The sequence below is a fragment of the Nerophis lumbriciformis genome, linkage group LG11, assembly GCF_033978685.3.
Source record: "Nerophis lumbriciformis linkage group LG11, RoL_Nlum_v2.1, whole genome shotgun sequence".
Classification (NCBI taxonomy): domain Eukaryota; kingdom Metazoa; phylum Chordata; class Actinopteri; order Syngnathiformes; family Syngnathidae; genus Nerophis; species Nerophis lumbriciformis.
The window spans coordinates 23455828-23473473 of NC_084558.2; the positions used below are offsets into that span (position 1 = coordinate 23455828).

Here is a 17646-nt window from a genome sequence, read left to right on the forward strand (position 1 = left end):
CCATCAAGTCAAAAAAATGGGGTCCCACAGTAAATGTTTGGGGTCCCAATTTTTTTTAAGCGTTTTGTAAACAAATAAGTGTATGCTTTATCCTGTTATAACTCACAATTCATATTGTATTTTGGAAAAAAGTTTTCATAAACGTTACTTAATTCATAAAAAAAATAATACAAAAGAAAACAATTTTTTATGCATAATGAATTTATTCAGTTATAAACATTTATTCACTTTCTTCTTTCCTTCATGGATCTAAACTTTACCGCTGCCGGTATTTTTTTTTTCTATATTTTCATTTAATAAGTTGCAGGTGTATTTATTTCAGTATAAAAGTGTAAAAAGTTTTTTGCTTTGGTCAAGAAATTATGAAAACGGTGTGCCAGGGCATACATGCATATGACAAATGTAATTGATTATTCTCACCTGAATGTAGATCATCAGTCGTTTAAAAACAGCCACATCTACACATTCATGGCAAATAATGCCATCAAACTTAGAATTTGGCAAGTTAGTTTCAATGTCATTTAATACAGTGGCACTCGATGCCTCTAGCATTTCATCTCTGGCTAAGTGATGGCCGTAAGCTGTGTGTTGCCCTTTAAGAAAGGCGGTATGTGGGGTGAGTGACAAGTTAGGAGAGGGAGCGCTAGCATGTTCAGGAGTGTTATTAGCATGGTGGATGACCGGTTGGCTCTGTGGAAAACATAAACAAAGAATACTTTAAAAAATAAAAAATAAAAAAAATAAAAATAAAGCATATTTGCCAACCTTGACACCTCCGAATTCAGGAGATTGGGGTGGGGTTGAGGTGCAGGCAGCATACCCCTTCCCCTTCGAGCTTTTCTGGATGAAATGAAATTCTTTTTTCAATCATTTTGGAACTTGCAAGCGTATTTCTTCTTCTTACTCGTCGTCGCCAAGTCTCTTCTTCGTTCTTCTGCTTCGTCTCCTTCTTGTTGTGTGTGCAGTTGTGTACTGAGCTCCAAAAGCCGTAGATGTTATTGTAGCATCCCGGAAGAGTTAGTGCTGCAAGGGATTCTGGGCATTTGTTATGTTGTGTTTATGTTGTGTTACGGTGCGGATATTCTCCCGAAATGTGTTTGTCATTTTTGTTTGGTGTGGATTCACAGTGTGGCGCATATAAGTAACAGTGTTAAAGTTGTTTTTAGGGCTGCCATCAGTGTGACATGTATGGCTGTTGACCAAGTATGCCTTGCGTTATCATTAAACCAGTTCAAAGGTCATACAACGTGACAGCATTTCTTGACATCTTCGAGTAAAGACCATTGTTAAACCCCTCCAACGCTACATTATTATGTGACTGGGCCGTTATGCTGTTTATATGGAGGAAAAGCAGACGCCTGGACAGCATGCGGCTGTTAAGGGGTGAAGATTTCAGGTGAGAGAGGACGTTAAAGGCAGTGTCTTTAAGGCACGCCCCCAATATTGTTGTCCGGGTTGAAATTGGGAGAAATTCCGGAGAATGGTTGTCCCGGGAGATTTTCGGGAGGGGCACTGAAATTCGGGAGTCTCCCAGGAAAATCGGGAGGGTTGGCAAGTATGAAATAAAGACTTGTAACAAATCCACGGCCTCGTCATTCCGACCAAAGAGCGGAACTGTAGGGACACACTGCCGGGTAAAGTGGAAGGTGTTACCCCAGGGGCGGTATAGCTCGGTTGGTGGAGCGGCCGTGCCAGCAACTTCAGGGTTGGAGGTTCAATCCCCGCTTCGACCATCCTAGTCACTGCCATTGTGTCCTTGGGCAAGACACTTTACCCATCTGCTCCCAAACCACCCACACTGGTTTAAAAAAAAAAAGTGTAACTTAGATATTGGGTCTCACAATGTAAAGCGCTTTGAGTCACCTGAGAAAAAGAGCTATATAAATACAAACCCCGTTTCCATATGAGTTGGGAAATTGTGTTGGATGTAAATATAAACGGAATACAATGATTTGCAAATCATTTTCAACCCATATTCAGTTGAATATGCTACAAAGACAACATATTTGATGTTCAAACTGATAAACTTTTTTTTTTTTGCAAATAATCATTAACTTTAGAATTTGATGCCAGCAACACGTGACAAAGAAGTTGGGAAAGGTGGCAATAAATACTGATAAAGTTGAGGAATGCTCATCAAACACTTATTTGGGTGTGCAGGCTAATTGGGAACAGGTGGGTGCCATGATTGGGTATAAAAGTAGATTCCATGAAATGCTCAGTCATTCACAAACAAGGATGGGGCGAGGGTCACCACTTTGTCAACAAATGTGTGAGCAAATTGTTGAACAGTTTAAGAAAAACCTTTCTCAACCAGCTATTGCAAGGAATTTAGGGATTTCACCATCTACGGTCCGTAATATCATCAAAGGGTTCAGAGAATCTGGAGAAATCACTGCACGTAAGAAGCTAAGCCCGTGATCTTCGATCCCTCAGGCTGTACTGCATCAACAAGCAACATCAGTGTGTAAAGGATATCAACCACATGTGCTCAGGAACACTTCAGAAACCCACTGTCAGTAACTACAGTTGGTCGCTACATCTGTAAATGCAAGCTAAAACTCTCCTATGCAAGGCGAAAACCGTTTATCAACAACACCCAGAAACGGCATCGGCTTCGCTGGGCCTGAGTTTATCTAAGATGGACTGATACAAAGTGGAAAAGTGTTCTGTGGTCTGACGAGTCCACATTTCAAATTGTTTTTGGAAACTTTGAATGTCGTGTCCTCCGGACCAAAGAGGAAAAGAACCATCCGGATTGTTATAGGCGCAAAGTTGAAAAGCCAGCATCTGTGATAGTATGGGGGTGTATTAGTGCCCAAGACATGGGTAACTTACACATCTGTGAAGGCGCCATTAATGCTGAAAGGTACATACAGGTTTTGGAGCAACATATGTTGCCATCCAAGCAACGTTATCATGGATGCCCCTGCTTATTTCAGCAAGACAATGCCAAGCCACGTGTTACATCAACGTGGCTTCATAGTAAAAGAGTGCGGGTACTAGACTGGCCTGCCTGTAGTCCAGACCTGTCTCCCATTGAAAATGTGTGGCGCATTATGAAGCCTAAAATACCACAAAGGAGACCCCGGACTGTTGAACAACTTAAGCTGTACATCAAGCAAGAATGGGAAAGAATTCCACCTGAGAAACTTAAAAAATGTGTCTCCTCAGTTCCCAAACATTTACTGAGTGTTGTTAAAAGGAAAGGCCATGTAACACAGTGGTGAACATGCCCTTTCCCAACTACTTTGGCACGTGTTGCAGCCATGAAATTCTAAGTTAATTATTTTTTGCAAAAACAAAAATAAAGTTTATGAGTTTGAACATCAAATATCTTGTCTTTGTAGTGCATTCAATTGAATATGGGTTGAAAAGGATTTGCAAATCATTGTATTCCGTTTATATTTACATCTAACACAATTTCCCAACTCATATGGAAACGGGGTTTGTATAATCCACTTCTCTTCACTTCACACCCCCGAGAATACATCGGCCCTGTAGGGAACGTCTCCCCCGCGCTCCTGCATCTCGGTCTGGGAGCCGACAAACAGGATAGAGTTTGATGAAAATCAGTGCACCTGGTCGTAAAGGTGTTCTTTTTCTTATTAGCCCGTTTACATGATGTGCAATACATCTTTCCATCGTCATAAGTGAGCCATTTGCTGAAAAGTGGCTTCTGAAGCCACTTTTCATTGAATCTTCGCTTCTTGGGTTTATCGAAAACAATATTACGCGGGAGTCATATTACCGGAAATGCAGTATTTGTGATTGATAAAACTTTCGGCGAATCAAAATTTAAGAAATTGAACCGTAAAGTTCATTACTTTGAAGTCGACCAATAAAAACGCAATAAACGGGGACGGAAATTGGACTCTGCAAATATAGACAAAACAAAACACCGGCAAAAAGCGATAATCGATAAAAAAAAACAAGTAATCCGGAGTTTTGACCCGGAGAAGGCAGTATCGGTAATATAAAAAAAAAATCCACGGCCAAAGTTCGTTAACGCCAACAGTGCTTACTGTACATGGTCTGCTGTCATTAGAATGGCGACTGCTACGATGTTCATATATTCCCATTTCATAATCCTAATGAAGAAAAGTGGGGTGGAACCAAATGTCTTTTTGTGTCGTTCTCACTATTCCAGGTCTAAATTGACTGTCAAAGTGAACCAACTTGTTGCAATACATCCTTATCATTCTACTATACAGGTGAGAGGCATTATTTATGATCTGCAATAAACGTTCACGGGCAGGGAAGCGAGGAAACACTCGATGATGTAAATATCGGCACACACGCTAGTGATCACGGCGTCCGCTATAAATCATTTGTCTGTGTTAGTGCTTGTAATAACAATATTGGTTAATATTCAAGTCACCAAAAGTAAATGGAGTATTGTTGGGGCTTTTTATTTTATTTATTGGGTTTTATGGGCAGAAAAGAGGACCTCCCATTGACTTTTATTTACGAGTTAGAATGCATAAAAAAAAACAATTAAAAAAATAATTTGTCGACAAGTCTTTCATAATGACTGTGAACAACAGGCAAAATTCCCAAAAAATACAGTTCCCTTTTAAGCTCCATTAAAACCAGTGTGGGTGGCACTGGGAGCCGGTGGGTGTCTCACTAAGGACACAACGGCAGTGACTAGGATGTCGGAAGCGAGAATCAAACCTGGAACGCTGATGTTGCTGGCACGGCCGCTCTGCCAACCGAGCCACGCCGCCCCACATGTCCACACTGTAGGGCTGCATCTGGAAATGTCACTTCTGATTGGAAAAAATAGCCTTACAATTCCCTGTGTATGAACTTGCGTGGGGATAGAGATGGTATTTGATAATGCACACGAGTGGATTGCGATGTTTTAAAACCTTAGTATATGTTGACTTGTGGACATAGCCTTAGTGAAAGGAAGAAAAGCTCTGACTCCCTTGGGGAGATGTGGTTGAGTGCAAAATCTATTTAACATACACATCATGCTGCCACACTTGACATTGACAGCCCGACAAAAGAAAGTCCTTTATCAAATCAACTTACATGCAGAATTTTCCTTTTCCTAATGATTTTTCTCATCTTTCTCATTAATCTAAATTGGCAAAATGTGTTTTGTTCCGCTCCGCATTGACAAAAAGGTGTCAATAAGCTTTTTCACTTACAAACAGCACTGTAGAAGAATGTTGCCACTTTTATAAAACAATGTAATAGATATTTATTAGCTGTGGTGTAATGGTACGGTATAATCATTGTACATACCTCTGTTTTAAACAGAGGTGGGTAGAGTAGCCAGAAATTGTACTCAAGTAAGAGTACTGTTACTTTAGAGATTTATTACTCAAGTAAAAGTAAGGAGTAGTCACCCAAATATTTACTTGAGTAAAAGTAAAAAGTATGTTGTGAAAAAACTACTCAAGTACTGAGTAACTGATGAGTAACATACACACACATATCATATATATATATATATATATATATATATATATATATATATATATATATATATATATATATATATATATATATATATATATATATATATAAATATATATATATATATATAAAATCTCCTGACGATTGAGGGTACCCCCCCTCATGAAACAGGCCTGTAGAGATGAAATAGTCTTGTGATTTTTTTTCCCCACACATACATATATATATATATATATATATATATATATATATATATATACACACACATATATATATATATACACACACATATATATATATATACACACACATATATATATATACACACACACACACACACATATATATATATATATATATACACATATACATAATGTATATATATATACACACACACACACACACACATATATATATATATATATATATATATATATATATATACACACACACATATATATATATATACATACATTGATATATACAGTATATAATTTATATTTATTTATTTTGCCGTTTTTGTTTACATGTTAAAGGTGTTTTAATGAATATACATGCATGTTTAACACATATAGATTCCTTTCTTTCATGAAGACAAGAATATAAGTTGGTGTATTACCTGATTGTGATGACTTGCATTGATTGGAATCAGACAGTAGTGCTGATAACGTCCTCGTTTTCAAATGGAGGAGAAAAAAAGTTCCTCCTTTCTGTCTAATACCACATGAAAGTGGTTGGTTTTTGGTATCTTATTTGTCCAGCTTCCATATTCGTTTTTATACACTTTACAAGAAATACATTGGCGGCAAATTCCGTAGCTTGCTAGCTTGTTTGCGCTGGCTTTCGGAGACTCTTATTTTGAAAGCGCAGGCACGATGGAGCGGCACTTTTATTGTGAAGACAGGAACTGTGCAGTCAGTCTTTAGGCTTTTGACGGGATGTACGGTTGAAATAAAAAAAGGATCTTTTTTCCTTCATACTTTTGATTGATTGATTGGAACTTTTATTAGTAGATTGCACAGTACAGTACATATTCCGTACAATTGACCACTAAATGGTAACACCCGAATACGTTTTTCAACTTGTTTAAGTCAGGTCATGTGACTGCCTGGCTCTGTTTGATTGGTCCAACGTCACCAGTGACTGCATCTGATTAGTGGAACGGAGTGAACGTCACCAGTGACTGTATTTGTTGAAACGCAGGCACTATGGAGGTCTGTCTGACAAACCAAAACAAACAAAGCGTGCATTAACAGATAGATAAAAATTAGTAGCGAGTAGCGAGCTGAATGTAGATAAAAGTAGCGGAGTAAAAGTAGCGTTTCTTCTCTATAAATATACTCAAGTAAAAGTAAAAGTATGTTGCATTAAAACTACTCTTAGAAGTACAATTTATCCCAAAAGTTACTCAAGTAGATGTAACGGAGTAAATGTAGCGCGTTACTACCCACCTCTGGTTTTACATAGGTTAGCCAACTTTGTCATTCCACATAAGGCAGTGTTTTTCAACCACTGTGCCGCAGCACACTAGTGTGCCGTGAGATACAGTCTGGTTGGAGAATATGTCATTTCACCTATTTGGGTTAAAAATATTTTTTGCAAACCAGTAGTAATAATCTGCAAATGTGCCGTTGTTGAGTGTCGGTGCTGTCTAGATCTCGGCAGAGTAACCGTGTAATACTCTTCCATATCAGCAGGTGGCAGCATCTGCAAAGCATCTACAAATGCTTTGTAGATGTCTGGAACATGGTTTGTCGTGATCACAATATGCGGACGACAGTGTGCAGGTAAAAAGGTGTCTAATGCTTAAACCAAAAATTAACAAAAAGCGAGTGCCGCTAAGAAAAGGCATTGAAGCTTAGGGAAGGCTATGCAGAACGAAACTAAAACTAAACTGGCTACAAAGTACACAAAAACAGAATGCTGGACGACAGCAAAGACTTACTGTGGAGCAAAGACGGCGTCCACAATGTACATCCGAACATGACATGACAATCAACAATGTCCCCACAAAGAAGGATAAAAACAACTGAAATTATTCTTGAATGCTAAAACAAAGTAGACGCGGGAAATATCGCTCAAAAGAAGACATGAAACTGCTACAGGAAAATACCAAAAAAAGAGAAAAAGCCACCAAAATAGGAGCGCAAGACAAGAACTAAAACACTACACACAGGAAAACAGCAAAAAACTCCAAATAAGTCACGGCGTGATGTGACAGTTCATGACAGTACAACTACTTTGAGACAAGAGCTATAGTGATGCATGGTTGGTTATGGTTTAAATTCATATCCAACAATTACGACTTTTTACTGTCAGTTTCGTTTTCTAATGATTCCTGCTGGTGATGTGCCTTCGGATTTTTTCAACGCAAAAAATGTGCCTTCGCTCAAAAAAGGTTGAAAAACACAGAATAAAGGGACAGGTGCACGGTGCCGAGGTGGTGTGAGCATGTCGAAATACAATGTGTAAAGATATTCTGATTGCTGGAAATACAGAACGTGTGTATGTTCCCTTTATTTGTGTGTAAAGTCAAACAACCAGCCAGGAGACACCGATCCCAGCGAGGCTCGACCGATAGCGGAGGTGAGCCAGGCGGTAGCTTGGAGGTGGACGCATCAGTACTGGAATCAATCAACGCGAGACTGAGCAAGCTGGATATTCTGGATGCACTACAGCAGGACATCCGTGACTTGAGAAGTAGCCTGGAATTCAGTCAGAAGGAGATCGAGGATCTAAGAAAGGATAATGCCTTTCTTTCTGAGAGGCGCGATGACTGACATGCAGAGATCTACCGACTTTCTCACCGCGGACAAAGACTGTTGGATATACAATGCAGGGACATGAGAGACAATCTCATATTCTCGGGAATCCAAGAGGGCAACGCCGATCCGGAAAAAACTGTACGAGAGTTCATGTCGGATAAGCTCAAACTCTTCCCGGAGGTGGTAAGAGACATAACTTTCTCCAGAGTGCACAGAATGGGCAGACCTGTGGACAATAAAGTCCGTCCCATAATAGCTCGTTTTGAGCATTTTAAGCACAAACAGTTGGCGAAAAGCAGAGGAAAGGAGCTGAAAGGGACCTCTCTCTGGTTAAATGACCACTTTCCGGCAGAGATCAACGATAGGAGAAAGAAACTGTCACCGATCATGAGAGAGAACCGGGCCCAGAACAAGAGAGTGGCACTAACAGTCGATAGGCTGTACATAAATGGACAGCTATATCGGGACCCAAAGGTTACCCCCTGGCTTTTTTAGAATGGGCATTCGTGGGTGTTTTTAGCATCATGGTTTGGCCTGTGTAATGACTACTTCCAGTACTGTTATGTCCTGCATTAAGCTGGGCCTTCATAGGGACCTGGTGTTAGCTCACGTGAATGTATGCAGCCTGCGTAATAAGTATCATGAAGTAGAGTGTATTATCAGAGATAATTTTATTAATATCTTTGCCATTTCTGAGACCCACCTTGATGATTCCTTTTCTGATTCAGTTGTAGCCATTGAGAGGTTCTCAATTTTTAGTAAAGATAGCAATATGTTTGGGGGTGGGGTGGCTATTTATGTTCAGAATCATTTATCTATCAAAGTGCGTAATTATTTGATGAGGGAGAGCATTGAAGCTATTTGTGTGCATGTCCATCTGCCTTATTTGAAACCAATTATAGTATGCTGTTTCTATAGGCCTCCTAGTGCTGATGCTCTGTATCTGAAGGAGTTATGTGAGATGTTTGACAGGATATCAGATGAGAATAGAGAAATCTATTTACTGGGAGATATGAATGTTGACTGGCTGGGACAGGGGTGTACAAACAAAAATAAGTTACTATCCATTTTAAATGCATTGCAATCCGTCCCAAATTGTTGCCACTCCCACGAGAATAGGTGTAGGTATTATTTTAGCTACATGCGTTGATCATATTTATACAAATGTTCCTGACCAATGCTCCAAAGCAGTCTCGGTTCCTGTAGGTTTTACTGACCACAATATACTAGCAGTCACTAGAAAGACAAGGTTTCCTAAACCTAAAGCGAAAATTATTTTTACAAGGTCTTATAAGAGATTTGATGAAGAGTGTTTTATTGATGAAATATCCTGTTTAAATTGGAACGAGGTGTGCAGTGAGGAAGACCCTGAGGCTGCACTGGATTTATTTATGTTAATGTACATGAGTATTGTGGACAAGCATGGCCCTTTGAAAATGTTTTCAGTCAAAACTAAGTCTGCCCCATGGATTGATAATGGATTTAGGAGTTTACTGACAGAAAGAGACATGGCTAAAAAAGCCTCAGTCAACTCAGGTTTAATTGATGACAGGCATGAGTACTGCTCCTTAAGAAACCAGGTCACAAAGTTAAACAAACTGAAAAAAAGGGAATATTACAAACATAGGTTATATGATGTGAGATATGATAGCAAAAACTTATGGAATGTCTTGAATGAAATCATGGGTAGAAAGAACAATGTCTGTACACCTTTTGTGGAATCAAATGGGTTGGTTCTCACTAAGCCATGTGACATTGCAAATCATTTTAATAACTATTATGTTGACAAGGTATCTCAATTAAGGCATGGCATGCATATATCTAATAACAACAAATCAGCTGACCTCATTAGGAATATTATTATGGATAATAAGGGGTGTGAATTCAATTTTCATCAGGTTGAAGTCAGTGAGGTTGAGAGGTTACTACATTCTCTTCCGTACAACAAGGTAGCTGGTATAGACAACCTGGATAGTAAGTTACTGAGAATGACTGTTGGTATCGTATCAGTGCCTGTTTGTCATATTTTTAATAGATGTTTACAAGAAGACCTGTGTCCAAAGATATGGAAGGTGTCAAATGTTACTCCTCTACATAAGGATACCAAATTGGCTTTCAATGAGGGCAATTCTAGACCAATAAGCATCCTACCTGGTTAATGTAAAATACTGGAGAAATGTGAGTATGCACAAATTCAAGCTTACTTTCAATCAAATGGGCTAGCAATTGATTCTCAACATGCATATAGAAAGGGCCACTCTACGTCCACTGCTCTTATACAAATGACCGACGATTGGCTTAATGCTATAGATAATTCTATGTTGGTTGGAGCTGTGCTGTTAGATTTTAGGGCTGCATTTGACGTGATTGACCACTCTCTTTTAATTGAGAAACATAAATGTTATGGTTTTTAAAACTTCGGCTTTAATGTGGATACAGAGTTATTTGTCCTCAAGATCACAACAGGTGTATCTTAATGGCAGCTTGTCAAATAGCAGAAGTTTAGATTGTGGTGTTCCACAGGGAAGTTGCCTGGGACCTTTACTTTTTTCTATATTCACCAATGATTTACCTTGGGCTACTGGGCGTGCCAAATTGGTTCTTTATGCTGATGATGCAACCTTATATCATGCTGCACCATCATGCAGTGCACTTAATGTAGTATTAAGTGAGGAACTAAAAGCTGTGCATGACTGGACGGTATGTAACAGACTTGTCCTTAAAGGCCTACTGAAACCCACTACTACTGACCACGCAGTCTGATAGTTTATACATCAATGATGAAATCTTAACATTGCAACACATGCCAATACGGCCGGGTTAGTTTACTAAAGTGCAATTTTAAATTTTGCGCGACAAATCCTGCTGAAAGCGTCTCGGTATGATGACGTCAGCGCGTGACGTCGCGGATTGTAGAGGACATTTTGGGATAGCATGGTGGCCAGCTATTAAGTCTCTGTTTTCATCGCAAAATTCCACAGTATGCTGGACATCTGTGTTGGTGAATATTTTGCAATTTGTTCAATGAACAATGGAGACAGCAAAGAAGAAAGCTGTAGGAGGGAAGCGTTGTATTGCGGTCGACTTCAGCAACACAAACACGGCCGGTGTTTCATTGTTTACATTCCCGAAAGATGACAGTCAATCTTTACCATTGGCCTGTGGAGAACTGGGACAACAGAGACTCTTACCAGGAGGACTTTGAGTTGGATACGCATACACGGTACCGTGAGTACGCTTCCAAACATTTGATCGCTTGCTCGTACGTGCGTGCCGCTATGTGCATGTCACGTACGTAACTTTGGGGACTTTGGGGAAATATATGTGCTATATGAACTTTGGGGAGGTGAACGGTACTTTGGGCTGTGGGATTGAGTGTGTTGTGCAGGTGTTTGAGTTGTATTGGCGGGTTATATGGACGGGAGGGGGAGGTGTTTGTTATGCGGTATTAATTTGTGGCATATTAAATATAAGCCTGGTTGTGTTGTGGCTAATAGAGTATTGTGTTTATTTACTGTTTTAGTCATTCCCAGCTGAATATCAGGTCCCACCCGCCTCTCACAGCATCTTCCCTATCTGAATCGCTCCCACTGCCCTCTAGTCCTTCACTCTCACTTTCCTCATCCACAAATCTTTCATCCTCGCTTAAATTAATGGGGAAATCGTCGCTTTCTCAGTCCGAATCGCTCTCGCTGCTGGTGGCCATGATTGTAAACAATGTGCAGATGTGAAGAGCTCCACAACCTGTGACGTCACGCTACTCGTCTGCTACTTCCGGTACAGGCAAGGCTTTTTTATCAGCGACCAAAAGTTGTGAACTTTATCGTCGATGTTCTCTACTAAATCCTATCAGCAAAAATATGGTAATATCGCGAAATGTATGACACATAGAATAGACCTGCTATCCCGTTTAAATAAGAAAATCGCATTTCAGTAGGCCTTTAACATCTCAAAAACAAAAAATATTGTATTGGGGACTAGGCAAGGGTTATCTTGTGACCCAAAGTTGGATCTGAGGCTAGGTATTTCAACATTTCAACAGGTCAGAAGTGCCGAGCTCCTTGAAGTGATGCTGGACTGCACTCTATACTGGTCAAATCATATCAGTGATATAGTTCCAAAGATGGGAAGGGCTGTTGGTATTTCCAGGAAATGTGCTGCTTTACGGTGGCAGAGGGGTTAGTGCATCTGCCTCACAATACGAAGGTCCTGAGTAGTCTTGGGTTCAATCCCGGGCTCGGGATCTTTCTGTGTGGAGTTTGCATGTCCTGCCCGTGACTGCGTGGGTTCCCTCCGGGTACTCCGGCTTCCTCCCACCTCCAAAGACATGCACCTGGGGATAAGTTGATTGGCAACACTAAATTGGCCCTAGTGTGTGGATGTGAGTGTGAATGTTGTCTGTCTATCTGTGTTGGCCCTGCGATGAGGTGGCGACTTGTCCAGGGTGTACACCGCCTTCCGCCCGATTGTAGCTGAGATAGGCTCCAGCGACCCCAAAGGGAATAAGCGGTAGAAAATGGATGGATGGATGGATGGTGCTGCTTTTGTTGATCGACATCTTTGTCAGATTGTTAAGAGTTTAGTCTTGTGTCATCTGGACTATTGTTCTACAGTCTGGGCGTCTGCTGCAAGTGGTGAGATCAGTAAACTCCAGATTGTCCAGAATAGGGCAGCAAGGCTGGTTCTGGGTTGTTCACTAAAAAACAATGTTAACCAAATGCATGCTTCTCTTTCCTCGCTAACAGTGCAGAACAGGTTGTCAGCTAATACTCTAATATTGTTCAAATCAGTAACCGGTAGTAAAACTCCTGCTTTTCTCATGGCCCAAATAGTTTACAATACATAATCATAATACTAGGGCATCTAGTGAGGGGCATTTTGTACTCCCTCGTCCCAGGAAGAATGCTTTGCGAAATCTTTTATTTATAGATCTGTATCGCTTTGGAATAACCTGCCTCAAATTCTCACCGGCATTGAAAGTAAAAGGAAAGTAATATTTTATCTGAGTCTGTAAATGAGTTTGCTTGTTGATGATTTTTGTTTTGTTTTGTATTGTGTAGTTATATTTATATGGTAATTATTATTCTGTGACTGTAAATTGTTTGCTTGTTTGCTTATTGTTTGCTTTTGTGTGTGTGTGCTCACGCACAGGGTGCGTGTGATGCGTCAGTGCGTTAGATTTGTGGCAGAAGTGCTTGTAGTTAGTGCATGCTGCATGCTGCCCCTGCTTGCTACTCTCTGCTTACAGCTATCGCCGCCAGCTAGCCCCTGGGTGGGTGAAAAGAGGAGCCGAGTGCGTAAGCCTCCTCCTGCTGGTACAAAGCCTCTCCACCACCAAGACCCCTGTGGTGCCTCCTCGTGGCCACACACGGTAAACTGCGTCTTTGCGGACACAGGCTAAACTGTAGGGGATCTCGGAGCAGCAGTGGGCCCCACAGGCGAGGCGTGCAGGCCCACCAGTGTGTGGACACGCCCTGGCGTCCGCCAACCACTGCCCCATCTATGGGTTAAATAGATATAAGACCTCAACGATGGAAGTGGCGGAGGATGACACTGCATGTCACAACGGCACTGAAGGCGGATGAAGGCTGCAACAGAGGGTGGTCTCCAGTCGTCATGGATTCATGCCACTGGATCAAGGCCCCTCTCTGCCAAGGACCGTGTGGTGGCTGCAGGCGCATCAGTCTCCCGACGCTAAAAGACGTCACGCGCAGGCGTCCTCCCGAATGGGAACCCATCCATTTTACATCCCGGATACTTCAAAGTCCTTTGGCAACCGGGAAGTGGTAACGGGGGCAGGACAGTGAAGTCTGGCAGTCCCTAGCCACAACCTGGCACACAGGCGGTGGGTGTTAGATTCAGTCGCTAAGCTCATGGACTGAGGCAGAAGAGCTTCTCGGCAGCTGCACCCATGACTGAGCAGCCCTATTCAGGATCCACTCTGCTCACCCCAGTAGGGGAGGGGGTTAGAAAAGGTACCCTAAAAATAGCCTGCCTCGCAACATCCTGTCTGGAATACCGCATCCAGAGGGATCACCACCACGCGGTCAGAAACAAAAAAAACACAAATTACTCATTGGAGCCTGGAACGTGCGAACCCTCACGGACAACCAAGCCAGCGATCGACCGGAAAGGCGAACTGCCATCATCTCCAGAGAGCTAAGGAAGTTCCAGATCGACATCGCAGCACTCTCCGAGACCCGACTGGCCGACGAAGGGCAGCTGAAGGAAGAAAAAGGCGGGTATACTTTCTTTTGGAAAGGAAAACCTGCAAATGAGCCACGAATCCACGGTGTGGGTTTTGCTATTAAGAACTGCCTCATCAACCACCTCCATGAACTCCCTGTGGGCATCAACGAGCGCCTAATGACCTTACGCCTTATGCTTGCTAGCAGTCATATGGCCACGGTCGTTAGTGCCTATGCACCAACCCTTGATGCACAGGATGAAGTTAAAGAGGCCTTTTATGCTGACCTGGACAAAGTTCTATCTGAAGTCCCTAAGGAGGACAAGTTAATCCTGCTTGGAGACTTCAACGCCAGAGTGGAACGAAACCACCAGGGGTACGCTGGGGAGAGAAGGGGTCGGAAATACAAATTCTAATGGCGCACTACTGCTAACTAAGTGCTCGGAGCACAACCTGGTCATTACCAACACACTTTTCCGTCAGAAAACCAAGTTCAAAACATCATGGATGCACCCTCGCTCCAAACTGTGGCATCTCATTGACTACGTCATTGTCCGCTCTAAAGACCGTCACGACGTCCTAAACACCAGAGCAATGACCAGTGCAGACGACTGCTGGACCGACCATCGCCTCATTCGCACCATCATGTCCATCCGCTTAATGCGGAAAAGACGGATCCAGAAAAGACAGTGCCGGCCAAGAATTAACATCGAGCTGTTGAGTGACACCACCTACCAACAACAGCTGCAGGAGGCCTTTAGCGCAGCATTGCCCAAACAGTACCCAGAGGATACGGAAACACACTGGAGCACACTTTCGACTGCCATAATGAAATCCTGCAAAAATATTCTTGGTCTCAAAAAGCGGAGACATCAAGACTGGTTTGATGAGAGCGACACTGAGATCCAGCAACTAATTGACAACAAGCGGCAAGCTTTCATCACTTGGCAAAATGACATCCACTGCAAAGTGAAAAGAGTAGCCCACGCCAAACCAAAGGCAGCTGTCCAAACACAGGTTAGGAAACCGAATAACCAGTGGTGGACAAAGAAGGCTCTGGAGATCGAGCAGCTTGCTGACTCTGGAGACACGAGAGGCTTCTTCGATGCCACAAGAGTGGTGTATGGTCCCAGCCACCGCTGCCTAACCCCCCTTCGCTCAAAGGATGGTCTGCTGCTGCTGAAGGACAAGGACGCAATTTCAAACAGGTGGAAAGAACACTATGAGGACCTCTTAAACAGGGACACTATACCTGAGATGGAGGCTCTTGACCAACTCCCACAACAACCCACAGATGAAAGCATGGGAGAACCACCTACCTTGGATGAGCTGCAGGATGCCATTGGGAAGATGAGGAACAACAAGGCTGCTGGGCCCGACGGCATTCCAGCAGAGGTCCTGAAGAAAGGCGGACCCGATCTTACCAAACACATCCATGCCCTGCTTCTCAAAATATGGGAAGAAGAGGAAATCCCTGCACAGCTCAGAGATGCCCTAATTGTATCCATATTTAAGAAAGGAGACAAGGCAGACTGTGGGAATTACCGTGGCATCTCTCTCCTGTCCACCATAGGGAAAGCCCTCGCTCGGGTTTTGGCCAACAGACTCACCCCCCTGTCAGAAAGCGTGCTTCCTGAGTCTCAGAGTGGATTTCGCCCAAGCAGAGGCACCACAGACATGATTTTCATCGCACGACAACTGCAAGAAAAATGCCGGGAACAAAACCAATCACTATACATGGCCTTCATAGACCTCACCAAAGCCTTCGACTCGGTTAACCGTCAGGCACTTTGGCTGGTTCTGTCCAAGATTGGCTGCCCAGATAAGATGAGACTACTGCATGATAACATGTCAGCCACAGTGCTCAGTGGCAGTGGAGATGAAACGGAACCCTTTAGGGTAGACACAGGTGTAAAACAGGGATGTGTCATCGCTCCAACACTATTTTCCATTTTTGTTGCTACTATCCTTCATCTCACAAACATACATCTGCCCCAGGGAGTCGAAATAATGTACAGAACCGACGGTCAACTCCTCAACATCAACCGTTTCAGGGCTAAAGGTCAAACCACCACCATATCCATCATGGAGCTGCAGTATGCAGACGATAATGCCCTCATAGCCCTCTCAGAAGAGGACCTACAGTGCACTCTGTCTGCTTTTGCGAAGGCATACAAACAGCTTGGTCTTGCCATCAATATAAAGAAAACCCAAATCCTCCACCAATCACCACCAAACAGTAGTGTGCCTGTCCTGCCACCAAACCTGTCAATTGACAAAATCCGACTGGAAAATGTGGACCACTTCCCATATCTCGGGAGCCTCCTGTCATCTAAAGCTGTCATTGACGATGAAATTCACCACCTCCTCAGCTGTGCCAGTGGGGCCTTCTCAAGGCTGAGGAAGCGAGTCTTCGAGAACCGTGACCTCCAAGCAAAGACCAAAATCCTGGTCTACAAAGCAGTCGTGCTCCCCACCCTTCTGTATGGGTCAGAAGCCTGGACCACCTACAGCAGGCACTTAAAGGCACTCGAGACCTACCATCATAGATGTCTCAGAAAAATCCTCAGGATCAGCTGGGAGGACCGACGCACCAACACCAGCGTCCTGGAGGAGGCTGGCTTGCCCCCCATCACTGCCACGATAGCCCAAAACCAACTCAGATGGACTGGCCATGTAGTCCGCATGCCTGACTCTCGCCTCCCAAAACAAGTCCTTTATTCCCAGCTTGTTGAAGGGAAACGGGCCCCGGGAGGTCAAAAGAAGAGATTTAAGGATAACATCAAGGCAAACCTGACAAAGTGTCGCATAGACCTTAAGTCTTGGGAAGTCAAGGCAAAAGACAGGACGATGTGGAGAAACCTTGTCTGTGAGGGTGCCGCGCAATATAATGACGACCTCCGCCATGCTGCACAAGACAAGCGCAGACTAAGAAAGGAGAGAGCATCCACCAAACAGGCCCAACCCAAACCCACCACCACTACATTCCCTTGTCCACATTGCCCCAGAATAATCGGGTCCAGAATCGGCCTCCACGCCCACCTGAAGACCCACAAGGACCAGGAAGGAGGACAGTCATACTCGACCACGAGTGACCGCCGATGATGATGATATTGATGCTTTTATTTGTTTCTGTATTGTGTAGTTATAATTATATGCTTTTACTTGTAATTGTATTGAGTTTGTGGACCCCAGGAAGACTAGTGGGTTGTTGTGGCAACCAGCTAATGGGGATCCTTAATAAAAGTCAAATCAAATCAAAAA

At 42.8% G+C, this 17646-nt stretch overlaps 1 pseudogene; it reads left to right on the top strand.

Annotated features, from left to right (window-relative positions):
- The first annotated feature begins 8273 nt into the window (after positions 1-8273).
- Positions 8274-17487, top strand: LOC133611023 (uncharacterized; annotated as a pseudogene).
- The last annotated feature ends 159 nt before the right edge of the window (positions 17488-17646 follow it).